Below are 8282 nucleotides of genomic sequence, written 5' to 3'. Positions count from 1 at the left end.
TTGAAGGTACATTCATTATAGGGACTACTTTTACCATCAAGGTCTGTGACAATGACTTTTAACTTCGTGGAATATCGCTCAGTGCTCAATAACAATTATCAATAACATCAATCGGAGTCCCATCCTCCATCCACAGTTCGTTAATTCAAACTCAGAGCAATTCCTCTGATAGTCAATTCCACTTCGTCTCCAACTATAAGAAATATTTTATTAATTCGAGTTCTTTAGTGTCATTGGCAAACAAATATATCATCTCACGCAAACTCATATCTCCATTTGACTCAAATTGGGTCTTCAAAACCGGCAAAAGACGGGTTTTGTGACTCAAACTTCCTTATGTAAAGTTCGACTAAATTAAAAATAAAGCAAACGAGAAGGAGTAAAATGCAGCAAACAACGAGTGAAATTTTGAAGCTTCTTTCACGAGGCCCCATAGCCATATCCAAAGAACTCGGAATAGCTACAGTGAGACATATCTTTAGGAGAAAAAATACAGCCAAACCATGGTTTGGGGTGCTATGGCCAGCACAGAGGAAGTATGCCCTTTCATTTTTGTGGAGAGGAAGGGGAGGCTAAAGGTAAATGCTTACATCGAACTTCTAGATAAGAAAGTGCTACTACCTAAGGGCAGAGAAAAGTTCGGGGACAGCTTTATTTTCACTCAATACCTTGTTATCGCATCACAAAGAGGCCTTCCTAATCGATAGCTTTCCAAACTTGGGGACCTCAACATGTGGCCGCGCTCCTCTCCAGACGTGAACTCCTTGGACTACTCTATCTAAGCATGACTACAGGGTGAAACGCTATTGACGCCTGTTTTTAAAAGTGCAATATCTATCCATGAATAAAGCCAAACTGGCTAACTATGTAAATCCATGTTGTGTAGATTTCAAGGTTCTATCTTTTTTGAAGAGAGTTAAAGAGGTCTTAGTAAAAGATTAAAAACGGGCGTCAATAGATTTTCCGCCCTGTAGAGGAGAAGGTGTATCCTACTACTCATAAAAGTTTCTAGTCTCTAGAGGCTTACATTAAGAAGGAGTGGACTGAGCTCGAGTCTGACTTCATGGTCAAGGTCTGCAAGGAATTTAGACCTCCAATTTGATTATCATTACAGCCAAGAGCTCACATTTTGAATAAAAGTTGTGACAAGCAATATTTTCAGAGGATTTCGTAATATAATTGTCCTAACAAAACCTCTCGTTTTAATTTTACTCTTGAAAAATTGAAAATAATATAATGTGTACCTCTAGATAAAATCAATCCCGTATATTACTTATATACTTACTTACAATACTTCTATTATTAAATTATTTAGCTAATAAAACTAAGAGTTATTTTGTCTTCTTATAGACCCCTTGATTTATGAAATGACATTACTTATGAAGTGACCAAAATTATTTTTTTAATGCAAACTAACTGGGTTGTTCCATAAAAAGTTAGATTTTTCTTTTTTCTCATCCGTTTTGATTAAAATCTGATATTTCAAGTAACTTATTATTGTAAAAATTAAGTTTCAGTTCTGCTACTCAATCCAACTTTGAAATCTCATCTTCAAAATCATGATGATTTTGATCAAAAGTTATCTAGAAGGCCCTTGCATTTTTAACTGTAATTCGTAAACCACTAGATGCATATAATAAACACACTATATGATAACTATTAAGCTATGAAACAGAATACTTGATTTATGGTATGTATATTCTGCTATATAAAGTATGGCTAATTGCGACTATATTTTAATATATGTATAAGAAATTTTGTAGTTTTAAACCAATTTAAGTCAAATATTCATCATCATAAATAGTTATTATTTATTTTGAGTAAGCAATAAATTCTTACAATAGCTGTAGATGGGATTGAATATTACAAGTGGATTGGTTTCAAACTACAAGATTAACATATCTTAAAATATTACCTCTCTAATTAGAACCATTAAATGTGAAATTTTACAGTATAACTAAAGTAACATATAGGTATGAAGAAATTTAATCACTCATATTTCCCAAGTCCAAAGTCAACTCAAGTAATTTTTTCATAAGTGAAATATTGATTTTCATTTTTCTGATGAATTTTTTTGTTAAAATCAGAGAATCAATGTTTGAGATAAAATATTTGAGAACCAAAAATATGATCACGGTTAACTATACTTTTTTATCATAAAATAAAAAAAAGTTATTAAAAGTATTTAGTTACATAACTCGATGAACCGGATTAATTGAAATCTGAACACTTACTAGTTAAATAATTTTTGAAAGTTGAGTGATTGAAATTAATTCATAATTCGATATAATAAAGCTTAAACAATAAATTGTAAAACAAAATGCAAGGTTACTATATATAAGGGGTGTCGATCAGAGATTTATTTATTTTTGTTCACAATTGTACTGGCTATTTTGATGACGTCACAAAGTAGGAAATTTAGGAAGAAATTGGATAAAATAAATCGTATTAATACATAATATACCATTTTATTTTCTCATCAGACAATACTATTAGTGGAATTTTTTACCCTCTGATGGTTACGGTATTATTATTATTATTTATTTTTTTAATTAATTCAAAGTTATTTTTAATATAAAATAGGTAAGAGCATAAATTTTGAAATAAATATACTAAATCAAAAATACTTAAACAGAATCCTTTACTCAATAAAATCATTTTTTTTGTACAATTCGTGAACTAAATATATTTTTAATTACTAATTTGTGAATTGGCCAATTTGTTTCAATCTTCTCAAATTCACACTTGCATTTTTTGTTCTAAGTTTATGATTCAGGTACTTTATTCTTATTCTTGTCCTAGTTTTAAAAAAGGAGACAGCCTTCTAAAGACGGTCAAAGATGTAGATATAAAGATTTGAATTTATATCAAATAAAAACCCCTGTAATATAGGCAAGACCCTTGTCTAAATAATCACCTTGAATTCTCAAGGCTTTAAAACATTCTTGCTGGAACATTTGATTTCTATAGACGTCTTACTGAATGCCAAAATTCTCTAAATTTTCAAAATGTTCCAAAACATTGGAACATTCAACTCCATCTAATGGTTTTTCATCTGATTGATTAGACTAATTAATTGTACATACAGATAAGTCAGGATTCAGAGATTTTGTTACAATTTGTACATCATCCTCAAAGCTGTTTGATCATTTTAATTAGTTTTTTACTCAACTTCTGGGTTTTAAGGATTAAGTTATGATTTTTGCCAATCATGATAACTTTTAATCTTCTAAGGGCCTCAAACGGAGACTAGTTCTCATTACTTCCTGTGAGGGTACGAATTCGAGAGAAAATATTCTAAAGCCAGTCTTGATTTTAATATTTCTTACACCAATTTTTTTTTTTTTCCGTCAATCTTTGTCACATTTTATTTCAGAGAGAATGCATTGATTTCCTGAAATATTGCACGATGGGAATATACCCTTATAAATTGTTTCCTGCATTTTAATTTTAAGAGTTCTGCTTTGAGATTTATTTCAAAATCCTCAGGAAAAAAGTATCGTTCACAAATCCCTGCTTTTTTATATTTACTTTGTCCGATCTGTTACACTTAGAAACCCTAAGTCCCTGGAGCATCAAATATTGCATTGGGAAACAAAAATAGTAGACATCTGATGGATTTGTACATGTTGCAGAGGTGATTTTACTGAATAAAATATATCAAATTTTATATTTTTAATCCGATGACTGGCTGGAAAGAAAATTGAGATTTAAAACAATCATTTTCACGGCACGGATAGCTTGCACATCCTGTATATGCATCACTTTTACACTAACCCAACGATATGTAAGTACGTATTTACACCAATTAAATTCCGATCCAAATTTAAAGAGAATTCATACATTTCACGACTGTCATGCATCAAAACATGTTGGAGTAAAGTACAACTTATTTCAAAAGTTTAATTTTCACAAGTTGGATGTGTTAATTGGGAATTTATTTCCAAGAATTCATCAAATTTTGATCTTCGTACAATTATCCGTACATAAAGTGAAGAGGTTTTGTAAATACAATCATAATTAGAGAATGATAATTGTTACGAACAATTATGTGAAGTACTCAATCCGAAAATACAAATATTTTACGGAAGTATGAAAAGGTGGATTGACAGAGTAGATGACGACAAGCTGCAATTATTTTTATTGATGAAGTGATATTCTCACAGACTAAAGGCATGTTAAAACATCAATTGCACGTTTACACATCTAAGTTTATATATATATATAATAAATCGGGAGAAGGGTTATTCTAACAGAAATATAATTTATATATACTTATTTATTTATACCTAAATATAGACTTATACATAGATGTGGTAACCAACCTTAACATTGCTTAATTAATTATAGAATGAATGATAATTTATAAACCCTAACTTTTGATTGGAAAAATACCCTCCCCACCCTCACCTCCACCCCAAAGGATAAAAGCCAGCAACGCCCCTGGATACTGCTAGAAATAAATCCATTTTATTTACCTTAGAGGAGGAGATCCAGTTCTAGATTCAATAACGTGTATTGTGAGGAAGAGTATATATGATACACAGCTCGAAAAAAATTTAATGCGTTTCAAGTTTTAATACCTAGAAAAATGGAAAAATAGCTATAACCCACGCCTACCATTCCTCAATTAATATCACTACTGAAAAGCTTTTTTATATATTTTCAACTTTATATGCATTGTTCCTTGTACCAACTTTTGATTAAATCGTCTTCATAAATGAAAACTATACTTAAATGACGTTTTGATCATTTTCCATTAAAATATTTGTAATAGACTCTGACACATAACTGCTTGATGACCCCTGATCTATAGTGTACGGTGAGCTAGAACCAATAGTGAAAGGAACTGAGCGGACTCTTGCCAATTTTTGAGAACAGTGAAACTCAATTAGCGCTATCTACAGATATTAAAATAACTTTTACATGGCCAATGATTTTTGTGAACTGTATAATATAGCTCTATATTATTTTATACTTTAAGCACATGCTTCATATGGTTAAATTTAAAATAGAACTATTTATTATGAGTAGTACATATCTATGTCGATATATGTTGTCAACAAATATTGATCGTCTCTCTATCGTTGTTAAAGTAACCACTCTCATGAATAGCTCAATTAATTATGTTAATAATATACTTTTGTGCCAACAAATATTGCCAGAAATTCCTAGGTCAGATAGAACATTTTTAATGTTATAATGTTTACTTATAATTAATTGGAGTAAGTACATCTCACAAATTAAAAAAAAAACAATTTAAAAAGCAATAAAGTTTGTTTAAGCAAGGACTACTAGAAGAAATCATTGGTTTAAGGGACATTCACAAACTACGTGGTCCGTAAAGGGGGGATCAATAAAGGTATACATCTTTATTAAAGAGCGGAAATGAAAACTAAACCTAAATGACGTCACAGAGAACATATGACAAAAATTTGAAAAAAACCATGCATTTTCTTTTCCTAATAAAGTGGAAATAATATTAATTCTCAATCTGTTTACTCAAAATGAAACGGAACTATTTAAGAAAATATCACGCACCCTTATTTTTAAGTCAACTATGGTTTCAAGTGTCCCTGAAACTTGCACTTTGTAATTAATATTAATATTTGTCTAAGTCTCTTTTTTCTCCACCCAAACAAAAAAAAAATTAAATTAAATTATTAGCAATATTCTTAAGTAAACAATTTTAACAGAGGTTTTTTGTTATAGTATGTAGTCCTATATTACACTTGTATTTCGATTTATCAAGCAAAAATAGTTTTTATATTACAATAATCCAAGATTGCGCAGTCATTTAATTTGTTGTCAAAAATTGTGAGAGTAAAATTGATGGAACTTCATCAGACTGATTAATGATGCTAAAGTTATTCTTGTTAATAAGTATATAAGACTTAGGAAAGTTCCGATAGGCCCGTTTTATCAAACATCAAATAAGCTACAAGCACAAAATTTTATTTTTAGCGGAATAATATAATCAAATTATTATGAAGATAGTCAATGATTTTTGTCAACTTATCCTTCATATACATATTGAAGACAAACTGTTTTTGAGGTGTAAATATTAATAAACAACATTTTCATTGTAATTTTTTCTCTATTTGATGTCATTTGAAGTATTAATTATTCGGTGTTTATATCATTTTATTAAACTTCAAAACTCCCTCATTGAGGATAAATTTGAGATATGGTAACTCATTGTACAAAAGGAATAATTGCAACAAGTCCGGAAATTTTGCTTGCACTCTTTATTCTTCTGTATTTTTTTAAATTAATTAGACTTAATATCAGGCATGTTCTTTAGCCAAAACACGTACCAATAGTTTTTTGAAAGGGAATGTATCCGATCTCCAATACTGATTAAAGATTTACAATACATATCTTAATCTCCTATAGTACATTGAACTTAATAATTCAGCACTCTGAAAGCTAACGTTATTTTATTCATCAAAAAATGTTTTTAGCCTCATTTTCTTCATATCTAACTCAAACTTAATTTAGTTTGACTGATGGACGAGTACAGATGCAACGTTTATTGAGCTATATTCAAATGTAATTTGTGAATAAGAAAAAATTATTTATTGTGATAATTGCAATCCCTACCAAATATAATCAAAAAATATATTGTGTCGAATTTCGAATCAAACTTACTCCAAGTAATTGATCACAAAATCTTAAATTGTTGCAAATATTTTGTGCCTCTTCTACCTATTAATAGAATATTAATTTAATGTGATGATTTCTTTTAACGTAGTGAGTTTATTTAGCTCAATTCCAACTTTTGCCTTCAAGTGCAATACATATTTGTAGGTTTACATTCATGAATAATTAATTAAATCCAACTCCATGTCAAACGCATTTTTGGTACTTAATATATGATTCAACATGAGTTACGTGTTTAATTATAATAACTATTTTCAAATAGTAATGAAAAGTATTCCACAGAATCTAATTTCATTAAAAGGAAAAAGTGAGTTGTAACTATATAATACATAATAAGGGGTATCCCCGCTTCCCTCCCAATTTGTTGCAACACCCCTGCATTTACCACTAAAAACAATTTATAATAAAATAATTAATAACTGTCGGCAACGGGGACTTGCTCCAAGATTTACAAAGCATTCATTTAGTGATACCTAAAGTTGAAATGTTTGGAAGGAAAAGAAGAGGAGAAGGCGGAATTGAGAGAAATTGTTTATGATTAAAATTATGAGTATTTAGAGCATGTTAAAAAAAACGAAAATGAACATGGTAACCCTGACAGTTTGAGGAATGTTTTGGAGGAGAGTCGCTTAACCCTCATGACGTTTCATTAGATTAGGTACAAGCAGCTGTGACGAAGGAGGAGGGGGAGAAGGAAGTAAACAAGGACATTGACAAGAATTACTCTGAGATCGATCCTCCATTCTACTCCGAGTACAACAAGGACTTGCAATTATAAGGAAATTCATTTCTATGCAGTTAAAAATCAATACAACAGCGAAGGAAAAAAAACGTTCTTCCGATTACCAATTCCAAAAAACGGGCCTGCTAAAAAAATAGAAACGATTTATATCAATAAATATCTAAATTCTTGTATTATTTATTTTACTATGCAATTATAAAATAATTTATAATTTTACTATGATACAAAAAGCTTACCTCAGAGGGAGAAGTTAACACCACAACGGCCTGTATAAAAGTGAACAAAAATGAAGAAAGAGCACACTCAATAATCGTCTTTCCTTTGCTAATTTTTCAAGGTAGGTTTTTCAGTACAAACTACTCAAGTCTGCTTCCCCATATAATATATGTATGTATTTTAAATAGGATTTTTTTGAAATGTACATTTTCCATAGAGGGGACAATATGTATATACAGTAATATATTTTAATACAACGGCCCTACCATACGAGTATTTTTGGACATACGAGGTGGATTACCTACAAATATTGCATTGACTTACAAGATGTTCGAAAGTTAGCAACAGATGTGAAGGAGAGACTCGTTTCAAGCCCGACGGAATTTCAAAAACATTATAAGTTTAATCAATTTTATGGTTTTTTCTTTGTTACAGGATAAATTGATTAGACTGAACGTGTTTTTTTACTTTTGAACTCGGACCAAGAACAAATTTAACCCTTATAACAATGAATTACGGTATAGACGAAAGTAGTCTGGAAAGTTCCGACCTCAATGTGAAGATGGCGGCACTCGTAAATAAGATATACTCACATCTATCTAGCATCTGTTAACAGTTACTTACTAAAGTTTCAGCCATTTTGAAAGCGCAGCTGCTATGT

This window comes from Lepeophtheirus salmonis, chromosome 6 (assembly GCF_016086655.4).
Source record: "Lepeophtheirus salmonis chromosome 6, UVic_Lsal_1.4, whole genome shotgun sequence".
NCBI classification, from domain to species: domain Eukaryota; kingdom Metazoa; phylum Arthropoda; class Copepoda; order Siphonostomatoida; family Caligidae; genus Lepeophtheirus; species Lepeophtheirus salmonis.
This window is presented reverse-complemented; position numbering follows the sequence as displayed.